At 44.3% G+C, this 15,214-nt stretch overlaps 1 protein-coding gene across 1 annotated transcript in view; it reads left to right on the top strand.

Moving 5' to 3' along the window:
• Positions 1-459: 459 nt before the first annotated feature.
• The window catches only part of LOC121854542, a 138,107-nt gene continuing 123,352 nt past the window's right edge, over positions 460-15,214 (top strand). The window contains exon 1 of the mRNA XM_042349216.1: positions 460-782. The gene's annotated coding sequence lies outside the window, so the exon portion shown is untranslated. The remainder of the gene's footprint in view (positions 783-15,214) is intronic.

The following is a 15,214-nucleotide window of genomic DNA, read 5'->3' on the forward strand; positions in this document are numbered from 1 at the left end:
ACCTGTGCTTCTAACTACTAGTAAGTGTATCTGTGCTTCTAACTACTAGTAAGTGTACCTGTACCTGTACTTTTACTTTTTCCTAAATCAATAAAATGGAGTGAAGTGTTACACCATAATCACCACTAACAGTCATTAAGAAGTGTGAAATTGCCGAATTGGGTTGTTGTATCAGCACGCGACTTCCAAACACACCAGGTTTCGCCAGCAGCTTATAATTTCACATTTTTATCTAACTATATATCGAATCTCAAATAACATTACATTTTTTCTGGTGCATTGTAGTGTAGACATAAATATTCTACAGTGTATATGAGGTTAATTAACTGTGTTCCGATCGTAGAAGATGTGTAATTTCGTGGATGATGCGAGATGTGTTAAAGTGGTAACTGGCAACTAAGACCGGCACAGGTGAGATACGGGCAGGCAGACCAGATGCAATGTGTAGTGTGGCTCTAGCCGCTGTCATGAGAGGCTGGGTGTTGCGACTCTGTTTCTCAGTCAATCTCAAGTGACCCGTTCATCAAATATGAAGTGTCATTAAAAATTTAACATGTATTAACCGGGAGAAAGAGTGTATACATACGAGCGAGTGGTTTTTCCCAGAGTGTGTTATGGTTTTCAGTGTTTAAACAGTATTTGGGCCAAGTTTCTGTGATTGACTTAGTTTCGATTGGAATACTGTACTTACTTTAGGAAGGAAGTAGAGGAAGGTTACGAATATTTGGACGTTTTGAGGATATTTCTGGATATTACGTCAATATTATACCCGTCATTATAAGGTAAGTGTTAGTAAAGTGTATTAAAACTTGTTTGTACTTTTAAGGCAACTGGTTTGTACGGTGACATACTTACGTGGTGTTAACCTTATAATTGCTCTATTTATATTTTTTTACGGTTATTATTGTTGACAGTAGTATTAATAGTAATTTTAAGCGAGGTTCGGTCACTAATACGTATCAATTTGTATTCAGAAAAAGATAATAATAATAATAATAACTAATACGCCCCACGGATATTTGGTATTGACATAAAGCCTTTATTGTCGTGTTAATTAGTTTGGTTGGTGGAGTGTTGACGGTGATGGTGACAATAATGAGATGCAATTACCATAGTTACTGTACCGGAATAGAGTAGGTACAATTACGTAACTCAGACGCTCGGTCGGTTACTGTATCAACCTGGTGTATGGAATATTTCAGTGATGTATTTATACTGTATCGGTCTATTTAAGGGTTACATGAGGGGCGGTGAAAAGGTTTTGCTATTCAGGGGGTAAAATAACATGCCAGGATTCTACTTTCTTCTGGAACATAAACTTGATTTCTTGAGTATTGGTGTCGACTTAAGTGATTATTGTTACTGTATATAGGTTATTGTGTCAGAGTGAAGGTTTAAATTATGAGGTGTGAGGTAATAACAGGTCTGCGGGAAAAGTTGAGCATTGTAGTGCCATAAAATTCTTACATCAAAAGAAGATTCCACAGTCAAGGAAATCCATCGACACATAATGGACTACGTAGGCTATATAACACAGATCCAACGCCCCCAACATGTGCCACTGTAACACGCTACCGGTATGTCAAGGAGTTCAAGGGTGAGCAACGGGAGCCTTGAGGATGACCCACGGTAAGGTTGGCCTCCAGATGCCGCCGGCCAAACAACTGTAACTTGAGTCTAAAGCTTGATTACTGTGTAGCGGATCGGCGTATCAGAGTCGATGAAATAAGAGCTGGGGTTTACATTTCACAGTTAAAGGTTTTTGGACAATGGGTTCCCCGAGACCTCAGTGCTGTAAATATACTCTCAGCACGCTGGCCTAATGTGACAACTTAAGTTTTTGCAATATAAACATGTACTTTTAGACAATATTCTTGATGTCGACAATTAAAAACAAAGATATGGATATATATTTCCGGGAATGTTGATGCATTACTACGTCTCGATGAAAGGTCTTTAAGTGTGTAGTCTACAGTTAGTATCAACACCAGACAAAAATAGTTTATTTCGAAAGATGCGTCTACTACATCACGCCCACGGCCTGCCCACAAATCCCAAGCTACACACACACGTACGTCTTTTCACGACTGTGGTTTTCGAATAAGTCAACCACGCTCACTACAGACCCGATCTCACCCCAAGTGAATGTTTGTGTATATTTAGTTGCAGTCCCATATCAGTGTCGTTATATTTTGAGATAGTAGGCGTACTCTAGCCTCATACACTACAATTAACGTTTGATTATATTGTACTAAATTATGTTATAGTAGACTAACTTTTGATGTACTCCACTAAATTTTGTTACAGTAACTAAATTTTGATACAGTACTCTTAATTATGCATTTCATCTTTTATTTTAAATTTAATACAGGGCGTTAGATTATAGGAACACTAAATTTAGTTAAGAAAATGTTCAACATTATTTTTAGATTATTCATAAGAACATAAGAATGGAGGAAACTGCAGCGGGCCTATTGGCCCATACTGGGCAGTCCTATTTACACTCAACCCCTATTGCTCATATATCCATCCAACCTATGTTTGAAGCTACCCAGCGTGTTCGAGTTAATGATGATATTTGGTAAGTTGTTCCAGTCGTCCACACATTAATTATTGTCTTCAGAAAATCCACTAAACTCTCTTAAGAAAATCCCACCACTCCTCCCTGTGCCTGCAACAGTTAGTGAGGGAATTTTGCGGTTGGCGCCTTCACGTCCGCCCGTCCTAATCTTCCGCCCACACCGCCGCTGCCCAGCTCAGACAGTCGGGCGGACAAACAACTGACCCAGTGCTGAGCGGACCCGTCAAGGTCACTTGCTGGAACGGCTGACTTGTTTGCTGATCTGTGCACACTGGTTTAGCTTTGCATGCTACATTTTTTGCTTACTTTAGTTAATTATTCATTCATTTGAGCTTCCACCTTTAGCTCGTCTCGTGAGGTAGTAAGGGAAGAGCTCTCTTCACCACTCTGGCGTTGAAGGCGTTTTCTTGGTTCGGTTTTTGTGTCTAACTCAGTAGCCGTAAACAAGAGAACCGGCTACATCCGCTCGGTTGATTTTTGTTTTTCCCCCTTCCCCTAAAACGAGGAGACTGGCGAGAACGTCTGCCGGCGTTTGGATATCCGACCCCATTTAAACATAAACATTATTTTATCTTAAGTTTTGATTGAATTTAGTAAGTTGTAAGATCATCTGTAGATTAGACAAACTCATTAAACATTAACCTAACCTAACTTAATTTAACCTAACCTCCCTAACACCAAACTAACTTAACCTAACCTCCCTAACACTAAACTTATTTAACTTAACCTCCCTAATACTAAACTAACTTAACCTACCATACCATACCTTAACCCCCTCCCCCTAAAGTAATATTAGGGTGGTTAATCTTCCCGTGAAATAAGCTAAGGGTGTCTAATCTTCTCATGATCCGAGTGTATTCTTCGAAGCAAGATCTCTGGTGAGGTTTCTGTGCAGGGCCGGATTCAGGAGTAGGCAACGTGGGCAGCTGCCCAGGGGCCTCCACAATCCGGGGGCCTCCACATATTACAATATGTTCTAATTTCCTTAATATAACTGTATATGGCTTCAAAATTCTCCAAAGAAGTGTTCAAATTTAAAAATTTTCCCGGGGGGATTACAGCGCCCCCCGGAACTCCCAGATGTATAGGCTCGCTTCACTCGCCACCCCACCCTCTTGGGTAGTTATAATGAGGGTGGGGGGGGGGGCTCCACAAAGAGGCTGCCCACCATGGTCCTCCACAGGTCTAAATTCGGCATTGTTTCTGTGACCTTTCTGGATAAGACGTCTGGGCGTTGAGAATGTCACAGTATGGATTAATGATGACGTTGGCTCTTCATATAATCCCGAGCGATCATTTTGAAGGTCTTTGGAGGTTGTGTACTCAGCCATTTTTTTTTTGGTCATTCTAACCATTTTAGCGTTGTATTTTGTTTTGTTTTATCCATGGACATCATTTTATCATTAGCAAAACCCTCAATGCCAAATCGATAGTTTGAACGTTTTTCTGATAATTGTATTTACTAATTTGATTTTTTGTCGGTGTTACGGTATAATGGATTTTTTTTAATCCGAATTCCTGAATACAAGTGAGGGGTAAAATATTATTTATAGTTGTATAGATTACGAATAACAATGTCCTATTTTAAGCTACGATTTGACTTTTACATTCAGTAATAACACGATTGGTTACTGACTCCGCTCCATTTGTCAATATTTTATTTGTTTTTGTGAACAGATATGATGGAGTCGGTGTATAAAAAATGCAGCCCGTCCAACTCTCAGTATTTACTTTTGCCAGAGAGCCGGACCGTAGCCCCACACGAGACTGAGGTTGTTTTGGGCGCATTCGCAGTGAAGTATGAGATCAATGGTTCAGTAAGTCTGGCTCTACGTGTATGTTAGTAAGTCTGGCTCTACGTGTATGTTAGTAAGTCTGGCTCTACGTGTATGTTAGTAAGTCTGGCTCTACGTGTATGTTAGTAAGTCTGGCTCTACGTGTATGTTAGTAAGTCTGGCTCTACGTGTATGTTAGTAAGTCTGGCTCTACGTGTATGTTAGTAAGTCTGGCTCTACGTGTATGTTAGTAAGTTTGGCTCTACGTGTATGTTAGTAAGTCTGGCTCTACGTGTATGTTAGTAAGTCTTGGCTCTACGTGTATGTTAGTAAGTCTGGCTCTACGTGTATGTTAGTAAGTCTGGCTCTACGTGTATGTTAGTAAGTTTCTACGTGTATGTTAGTAAGTCTGGCTCTACGTGTATGTTAGTAAGTCTGGCTCTACGTGTATGTTAGTAAGTCTGGCTCTACGTGTATGTTGAGTTTAGTTAAGTCTGGCTCTGGATTATTAATGAAGTAAAAATAAAATAACTCGTACAATATTTTCCCCCCGTGTCGCTTTTGGATAACAAATCGACCAATCAGTAGCCGTTGTCCCCCTAGCGTATACATTCATTATCTGGCTCCGTATCGAAAATCTATTGAGAGCCGGATATAGGCTGACAACCACGTCCGATATTTAAACCTGTAGACATTTTTATAGATCACCTGAAGATTAACCAACGTAACCTAACAAAACCTATCCTAACCAACCTAATTCCCCAGGTAGCATGCATGAGGGTGGTTGATCTTCAGGTGAAATAAGCTGGAGGGGTTAATCTTCAGGTGAAATGCGTTAGGGGGTATAATCTATAGGTAATTTTTTGGTATGCATTGATATACTGCATGTGTGGGTGGGCATGTGTGCTCAGTCACAATCGGTAGCACACGCTGGTCAAACTCAGCCACGGCTAACAATAACAAACCCGCCACTGTGGAATTGTAAGAAGCATCCTCAAGGCACATTCCTGGTGGCTCGTTGACAGTGAGTAACCGACCTAGTGAGTGGCCCCAAGTATTGAGCGACTAACTAAATGGGTGACCAACCTAGTGAGCCAAATAGTGAGCGGGCCGGTGTAGTGAGTGACCAACTTAGTGTGTGGGTCGGTGTAATGAGTGAACGACCTAGTGAGTGACCAACTTAGTGAATGGTCCAAACAGTGAGTGAGTGAGTGGGTGACCGACCTAGTGAGTGTGGGCCGGTGTAGTGAGTGAACCCGAGCAGTAAGTGACCATCCTAGTGGCCCAGTCCCTCCCCCGCCACCCCCCTACCACCACACCCCACTCACTACCTGTTGAATATTGCAACAACGGGCAATCGGGTCCCGGAGCATGCGCGAGGTACGATGCTTCCTCTCACAAAAATATAATATCACGTACTAATTTATATCTCTCACTTACCTCACTACAGTAGTCAATTAAAATACAATAATAATGTTGTTGTTGTATTGTATCTTGTTGTAATTGTTGTAGGTTTGTACGTATTGTGATCAATTCTGTCTGTGTGTGTTTTGTTTATGGTGTAAATCGATCCGTTATGTTTCGTGACGTACTTGACGACATATACTGGACCTCTGTGTGTGTGCGTGTGTAGCGTTTGTAGGTTTGGTTATGTGTGTGTGTGTGTGTGTGTGTAGCGCGTTTGCAGGTTTGGTTATTATCACTGATTATGCTGGTTTGGGGAGAAAAGAGGAGGAAGGAGGGTTTGATGAGAAGGAAGGAGGAGGGAGAATCATTTTTTGTATTTTGCGTAATTTTTTGCTATTCGTCATTTTGGGCTAATTTACGTATTTTGGAGGCATTTCACAATTTTGTTTGCTATTTTTCGTCATTTTGGCTATTTTTAGTATTTTTTTGCCATTATTCGTCACTTTTGGTTAATGTCGTAATTTTGGGCTATTTCACGTAATTCTTTTGCTATTTTTCGTCATTTTTTGGCTATTTTTCGCATTTTTTTATATTTTTCGTCATTTCTGCTCTTCGTTTCCTATTATGGCAGATTTATAATGATTTATGTCTTCTCATCAATATTACTCTCACTGATGTGTGTTTAGACCGAGTTACCGGGCTTATTAAACTGTCCATCCCACCTACCGCACTGTATAGTGGTGCTATTCACAACACAAGGATATTATCCACCCTTTACCTTGGTTGGTTTATTATGGTTAATATTATAATTACTGTTATTGTTGTAATTGTTATTATTTTTATTGATGTTGTTGTTGGTATTATTATTATTATAGTTATTATTATTATTACATTGTAATGCAAGCCACGGGCACCTTTCTCTTAACCAACAATAACTATGTTTAAAAAAGCTTCTTATTAAGTTATACTCAACAGGAATAATTACTTCCTTAAATCTTTTTTCAACTACATTGAAATAATAAAGAGCAAGATGCATAAAGACGTTAGTTATAGATGCACAGAAACAAAGAAAACAACAACATCCTTGGGATCTTGTGTCATTACAGAGAAATAATAAAATGCATCATGGACTTGGCAACTGTGAACTGTCTTGTTATTGTGTGTGGGTGTTGCCAGACGTACGGTTAGCTAGGACTGGATCATAATCAATAAGGGCCTTCTGTAAAATCTTTATATTTTTTGAGATGTGTTTTTTTAGTAATGGAAGCTGTGGGTTGTGTGATAATTATGCATGAGAGAGAGAGAGAGAGAGAGAGAGAGAGAGAGAGAGAGGAGATAAGTTTATTATTGACTGCACTGAGGGACGACCTTTGCTTGCATCTTACACAGACACACACACACACACACACACACACACAGTACATATATATAGGTTACAGAAACACAAGAACTAATGATTATTCTTTGTATGAAATGGCATATATATATATATGCCATTTCATATGCCATATATATACTGTAGGTAGTTATGTATTGACGGATGGACGGACGGACAGACAGACTCATAGCCAGATGTATATGTATTGTCTTCTACTGAAAACATTTGATATCGCTTTCACCTCCTCTACCTCCTTCTCCTCCTCAACCTCCACTCAAACTCCCCCTCCACCCACAAACAAATTCCCCCTCCACTCCCACCCAAACTCAAATACCATCCATACCCACACTCAAACTCCCTCTCCACCCCCATTCAAACACCACCCCATCCTCAAGAATCCCCCATCCCCTCCAAGCACCCCATCCCCTCTTACCCCTACTCAAGCACCACCCCATCCCCCCCACTCAAGCACTCTCATCCCCCCACTCAACACCCTCATCCCCCACTCCAACATTCCCCCTCCAGCACCACATCCCCCACTCCAGCACCACCTCATCCCCCCCACTCAAGCACCACACCCATCGCCCCCACTTAACATCACACCCATCCCCCCAACTCAAACTTACCCCCCCATCCCCCACCTCCCTCTACCCCATCCCCCCACTCCAACAGCACATCCACCCATCGCCCCTCCCACTTACAGCACCAACCCCACTCACCCATCAAACTCCCATCCTCAACCACCACCCTCACTTCACATCTACTTACATAACCTGATTGACCTATCTATCTTACACTCCCCCCCTCCCTCTCTCCCCAACCCTCCCTCCTCCTCCCAACTCCTTCCTTCCCTCCCTCCTACTTGTGCCTGCTTGGGAGTGAAGGGGAAGTAGGAGGGGATGAAGGAAGAGGTCGGATAGTGACAGAAGCTTGAGGATGGTGATGTAAAGAGCGGATTGTTGAATTGTTGAAGTGAAAGAGAACTGAAGAAAATTATAATAACGTAAATCTTGGGATAGTGAAAAGAGACAAAAATTGGATTATATATACGATGTCTTACTCAGGGTGGCTAAATTATCGTACTCGGGGTTGGTTGATATTGTACTCAAGAGGTTGATAACGTATTCAAGGGGTTGGTGGTATCGTAGTCAAGGGGTTGGTTGGTTGGTATCGTAATTATAAGGTTGGTGGCATTGTATCTCAAAGGGTTGGTGGTATTGTGCTCAAGGGGTTGTTGGTATCGTACTCAAGGGGTTGGGAGGATTGTACTCAAGAGGGCGTCGAACTCAAGGGGTTGGTGTTGTACCCAAGGGGTTATTGGTATCGTACTGAAGGGGTTGGTGGTATCGTACTTAAGGTGTTAGTATTGTACTCAAGAGGTTGGCGTTGTACTCAAGGGGTTGGTATAGTACTCAAAAGGTTGGCGTCGTACTCAAGGGGTTGGTATAGTACTCAAGATATTAATGCACACGAAACCAACGCAACATTTACGAAAAAGTGCAAAAAGTGGACATTTATTACGGGAAAAAACCTAGATGCTAACACACACTAATGAAGATGGCAACAGAGGGAGTGAGAGACGTGGGGCTGTAGCGAGACTGGAAGGTTACTGGAATCGATACTGAATTGACAGAGAGTATTAGGTGGAGGGGTGGGAGGGGGTGGAGCTTGAAAGTTAATGACGTCAGTGGAAATTGATTGGTGAGTGGTCAGTGTTGGTTCAGATCACACATACACACACACACACACACACACACACACACTGGGGCCCATATTTACAAAGAGTCGCTCGCTATTATTATTTTTTTCTTTAATCGAGAGCACATTGGGTTATGGTGGAGGATTTTGTGGAGTGTGTTGTTGAGAGTACGTCGTGGAGGGTGTCGTGGAGAGTGTCGTGGAGTGTGTCATAGAGGGTGTCATGGAGAGTGTGTCGTGGAGTGTGTCATGGAGAGTGTCGTGGAGTGGTCCGTGGAGTGTGTCATAGAGGGTGTCATGGAGAGTGTGTCGTGGAGAGAGTGTCATAGAAGGTGTCGTGGAGAGAGAGAGAGTGTCGTGGAGGGCGTAGTCACGTTTGGTGGTGTTTCCTCAGCCGCCTCAAGACTAGTGTAGTGGGTGGGGTCGGTGCCGGTAGCTGATGTTACTTTATAATACCGTATATGAGGAAAACAAAACAATAACATCACTCATATATCATTGTTTCCAAACGCTCCACCTAGACACACTGCTTTACTTTCACTGTTTTGTGTTTTGTATAAGGTGTGTTATTTCTGGTCGTCTGTATATTATGATATCGAATGTTTTTACAGCGTGATTTTTTTTTTTTTAAGTTTCCTAAGTTAAATTTTCTCCCCATACTGTAGATATGAGTGAATTGTTTTGATAGGAGAGACTGGGGCTACGATAAGATAAGTACAGTATCGACCTGAAATGAAAAAAAAATATATTGCAATGCGACTTAACGTTAATAAATCGATATACACTAGACTACACTAGACTACACTACACTTTCTTTCATCCCTTGTTATAGTGGAATCAAGTTAGAGATTATACAACAACCTTTTGATAAGAATCCCGTCCTCAGGTCAGGTCCCTTAGGAATGGTGTATATAAGCAGATTACAGCACCCCATCCCCCTCCCCCACCTTTACCCCTCCCACCTTGGCCCTCCCTTCCCCCACCTGCTATTCTCCCCCCTTCCCCACCTTACCCCCCCCTATCCTTCTGTCCCCTCCTCGCTTCCCACAACCTTCTTCCGCTGGAGGAGATGCGCGCGCAGACAGGAGGAGGAGGCAATCAGGGTGTGCGCTCGTGGTAGGCTATGTTGTGTTCGGGTTTGTTATGTGGATATTCAGGAAAGATGGCTTTGTTGTCCTCTGAGTTCCCTGTTGATTGTCTCTGTTTCCTGTGATGGATGAGTGTGTTCCTTATGACGGATGAGGTGTGTTCCCTGTAACAGATGAGTGACTTCGTGTTGTTTTGTAGTGCGGATGACGAACTCCTCTCTTGTTTATATATTTTCTATCTATCATCCATCCATCATCCTGTCTTAAGGGTATCATGGGTGAGGGGTGGATGAGGGAGGTGGATGAGGACGCTGGTTGATGGAGACATGGGCAGACCAGGTCGATAATCCATCCCAGATGCTTTTAGATTATTCACTCCTCATCAACCTGCACTAAGTGATGGCGTTTACCTAAGGTTTACCTGGAGTTTACCTGGGGTTTACCTGGAATTTACCTAAGGTTAATTGGAGTTTACCTGGGGTTAATTGGAGTTTACCTGGAGTTTACCTAGAGTTTGTTTGAAGTTTATCTGTTTTTACACCCGAAGTTAATTGTAGTTTACCTGGGGTTTACTTGGAGTTTACTTGAATTTAATTGGAGTTTAACTGGGTTTACTTGAAATATACCTGGGGCGTACCTGAAGTTTACCGAGAGTTTCCCTGAAGTATACCGAAAGTTTACCTGGGGTTTACCTGAAGTGTACCAGATATTACCTCAAGTTTACCTAGAGTTTACCTTTTGAGTATGTATCTCTGTTGTCTTATTCACCTTCATGACAAACTAATATATGAACATTTGACTCGAACTATATAATTATTTTTCGGGGAGTTAATAATGAACGTTTTTTTTTCACATAACACATATTAACGCATCAGCCGCGGAGGAAACACTACGTTAAGTCAATGTATTACGTCATTAGTGTTCAATTTTTCACGTATATGACCTTACCTGTTAATAAATCTTGGTGGGGGGGCAATTAGTAATGTTTTGGACAGGTGTGAGGCGGTACGTGTGGTGTTATATGAGGCGATCAGAAAGTCCCTGTGCATCTGTAATGATTAGATATATAGTTATTTACCGTGTTCTGCTTATAACAATGTAGAGGTATAACAAGAAACGGGTGCACAGGGACTTTTCGATCACTATATATATGCACCTACTGATTTCACTGGTTGTGTATCACCTTGCTGAGGATGGATGATTCGTCGTAATTGGGGTGATTCTCATTTCACGTGTTGCCATTGGCTCCGATTCGACTGCGTTGTATCTTACCAATTTGCCAGGAATGGTTCGCTTGTAATTGGGTTATTCTGGTTTGGGTGTCATCATTCGCAATGAGATGGTTGAATGAACCAATTTGCCCGTGAATGATGCTTCTGCAGGGCGTTGTTTCGTTGCGTCATTCTGAGAAGATTACATATGTTAGTCACCCGCTTCTCTCTCTCTCAGGTGTACCCAGTGTTACCTACATACCTTAATCACCATCACCAACGACACCAGTAACCTATATTCCACAATAATAGAACGACGTATTTCAATAGAACCTCTTCCTCTCAGCTCTCTTTCACCCTTTCTCCAATAGAACCTCGCCCCTAGAATATTCTTTACTCTGTAGAACCTCGTCAGTGTGTGTGTGGGGGGGTGGCAGAGGAGTGAGGGGTTCTCCTGGAGTTCTGGACGTCTCGTGTGTGTGGGGGGGGGGGGCTGGCTGGCTTTCTCACGCTTCCCTGGAGTTCTGGACGTCTCGTGTGTGCAGTAAGACAGTGGGTGAGAGTTAGTCACCTCCTCCTCCTCCTCCTCTGTTGTCTCAGCCACACCCAATACTTCAGCAGCCTGAGCTCATAGTCCCAATCCACGCCCGATGCCCACAGCCACTCCTCACGCCCAGTGTTACACTCACGCCTCATACATTACAGCCACGCCCTCACTTGATGTTCATGCCCATACCCACCTCCTCGCTTTATGTCCACGTCTCATGCCCACAGTTACACCCACGCCTCATACCCACAGCTGCACCCATGACCTTACTCACTTCCAGAAGACGGACCCACAGCGACACGACCACAGCCGCCACCCCCTTATAGTGCAGCTACCCTCCCCTCTCGTCACCCTTACACAACCCCCTCCACACCTCTCCGTCACCCACAGTCACACCTTTACCCACCCACGAATCACTCTATCCCGCCCACGAGTCACGCTCATCCCGTCCATAAGCTAACCTCAAGTTACACGCCCATGCTCACCTGTCCACAAGCCAACCTCAAGTTACACGCCCACCCTCACCAGGCCACAAGCCACGCCTACTACCCCCACCCAAGAACCACTCTCATCCACCCTCATCCACCCATTCACGAACCACGACATCAACTCCACCCACCTCAACACCACCCGAAACTCTTCCATCATCCAATCAACCTTGAGAAACTGGGAGAGGTAAGATGGATGGAAGGGGAAAAAATTGAAAAGATGAACTCTAATTAGCCACTCTGTTAGCTGTGCGTGACGTTGGGGACAGCCAGCAACGAACACTTCAGGTATAGCTTATCTTCTTAGCTGTGATGTGAGGCTAAAGATGACACACAGGCACGATGGGAGAACTTTTTTTTTAGGCCATTTTTTTTAATCGTGTGTGTGTGTGTGTGTGTGTGTGTGTGGTGTGTGTGTGTGTGTGTGTGTGTGTGTGTGTGTGTGTGTGTGTGTGTGTGTGGGTGTGTGTGTGTGTGTGTGTGTGTGTGTGTGTGTGTGTGTGTGTGCGTGCGCGTGTGTATGTGTGCGTGTGTGTGTGTGTGTGTGTGTGGACGGTGACTCGAGTCTTTTTTTTTCGGATAGGAATGAAATTTTCGTCCAAGGAAGCGAATAGAGGGATAATTATGTCCAAAGAAGGATAGGTGCTGTACTGGTATGTCCAAGAACAGAGATATAGTAATGAATAATAATGATGGTGATGATGATGATATTGATAATGATGATGATGATGATGATGATGATGATGATGATGATGATGATATGTCTTAGGTTGAATTAATTTTAGGTCCTGGGAGTCGTCGAGGGATGGGACGTGGTTATGGGAGAGGATTATAATACACACAGGAAAGGACTTGTGGATGACACGTGGGAGGGGGATACTGTATAACAATCAATCGGTGTTGAGGAAAAATGTTACGTTGCTGAATGTCGGTGTTTTAGAGGACATGGGGAGGAAGAGGAGAGGTGTGGAGGTGGGTAGGTGAGGGAGAGGGGGTGGGGGTGGGTAGGAGGGGGTGGGGGTAGGTGGGTGAGGGAGGGAGAGAGACGGAGGGTGGGGGGAGGGAGGGAGGGTGGGGGAGTAGGTAGGTGAGAGGGGGGGGGGGTGGGGTAGGTAGGTGAGGGAGGGAGGTGGGGGGTAGGTAGGAGAGAGAGTGGGGGTAGATGGGTGAGGGAGAGAGAGAGGGGTGATGGTGGATAGTGGTCGATCATTGTGGGAGAAAAACCGGTTGGGGAGGTTAATGCATGAGATTGAATGAGACGATGAGGAACGAGAACGGATTTGATGTATGAGAGGGAGAGACAGAGGGGTTCTGATGAATGAGGAAGACGTATAGACAGGAAGTAAAAGACGGGAATGAAAGAAACAAGACAGGAGACAGGTATATATGTGTTAATACGTGTTGGTGGTTGATGATTCAGGAGAGTTTGGGGCGTTGGTAGGTGGTCGTGGGGTGTTTGTGTGGTGGTAGAGTGTTTGTGTGGTGGTAGAGATTATTTGTGTATGGTGGTCATGGGGTGTTTGTGTCCAGGCGGTCGTGGGGTGGTAGAGGGGTGGCAGTGTGGTGGTGGGGGGTGTTTGTGTGGTGGTAGGGGTGTTTGTGTGGTGGTAGAGGGTGTTTGTGTGGTGGTAGAGGGTGTTTGTGTGGTGGTAGTGGGGTGTTTGTGTGGTGGTAGAGGGGTGTTTGTGTGGTGGTAGAGGTGTTTGTGTGGTGGTAGAGTCATTTGTGTGTGGTGGTGGTGGGGTGTTTGTGTGGTGGTGGGGTGTTTGTGTGGTGGTGGGGGTGTTTGTGTGGTGGTGAGGGGTGTTTGTGTGGTGGTCGTGGGGTTTGTGGGGTGGTGGGGATGTTGTGTGGTGGTAGAGGGGTGTTTGTGTGGTGGTAGAGGGTTGTTTGTGTGGTGGTAGAGGGGTGTTTGTGTGGTGGTAGAAGTGTTTGTGTGGTGGTAGAGGTGTTTGTGTGATGGTAGGGGGTGTTTGTGGGGTGGTAGAGGGGTGTTTGTGGGGTGGTCGTGGGGTGTTTGTGTGGTGGAAGAGGGGTGGTAGTGGGGTGGAAGAGAGGTGGTAGTGTGGTGGTTTGGGGAGAGAAAAGTGTAGATGTGTATGGTGGTGGTAGTGATAGGAGGAAGAGTAGTGTGGTGGATGAATGGATAGATGTGGTGATGGTGGTAGTGGAGAAGATAGCTGTTTGTGGTAGTTGGTGTGGTGGTAGGTGAATACAAGGTGGTGGGGGGGGAGGGGATAACTGGGCCGTGACAAAGCATATCTCACCTACTCTCCCTCCCCCCTCCCTCCCCCACACACACACCGACCTGCTTTCCCCTCCATCATCATCCATTCTCCCCCTCCCCTCCCTCCCTTCCTCCTTCCCTCTCTCAACAACCCCCCACCCCCCCACGCGAAGGTAGGAGGAGGAGGAGGAGGGTGGACGGTAGTTTCCTCAGCCCAAGGTTCCTGTGAGAGAGTTTTTACCGCCAGGGTGATTAAGATATTCTCTGAAGGCTGCGATGGACGGGAGGGAGGGTAATAGGGAGAGAGGATAGGGTAAGGGAGGAGAGGGGGATAGGGTGAGGGATGGGAGAGAAATAGGGTGAGAAAGAGGAGAGAAATGAGAGAGGGGGAGAGAAGGAACAGGGAATAGAGAGGGGAGGGGAAAGAGGGAGAATATGGGGTGAAGGATGAGAGTGATATATAGGTAGAGGGAGTGAAAGGTGTAGAGGTATAGGTGGGAGGAGGAGAGGGAGTGGGTGAGGAGGGAATGTGAAATAAAGAGAATGGGAAAAGAAAGAAAGGGGAATCTGGAGAAGGTGGGCAAGGAGGAATAGGGAGAGGGACAAGGAGAAGGAAGGGAGAAGGACTTTCAATTCCTCACTCGTGTTTCCCCTTGTTGGTCTTGTTGACATTTCAGATATTTAGCTTTAATATAATCACCACATGACGGGTTTTCCCACACTTAAGGGATTATTTACAATATTTCACTTCACTGACCTCACATTCAAGGTGAATAGCTCGTTAAGATTTTATAAATAATTCTTGAAATAAAAA

The sequence above is a fragment of the Homarus americanus genome, unplaced genomic scaffold (genome assembly GCF_018991925.1).
Source record: "Homarus americanus isolate GMGI-L3 unplaced genomic scaffold, GMGI_Hamer_2.0 scaffold49658, whole genome shotgun sequence".
NCBI classification, from domain to species: domain Eukaryota; kingdom Metazoa; phylum Arthropoda; class Malacostraca; order Decapoda; family Nephropidae; genus Homarus; species Homarus americanus.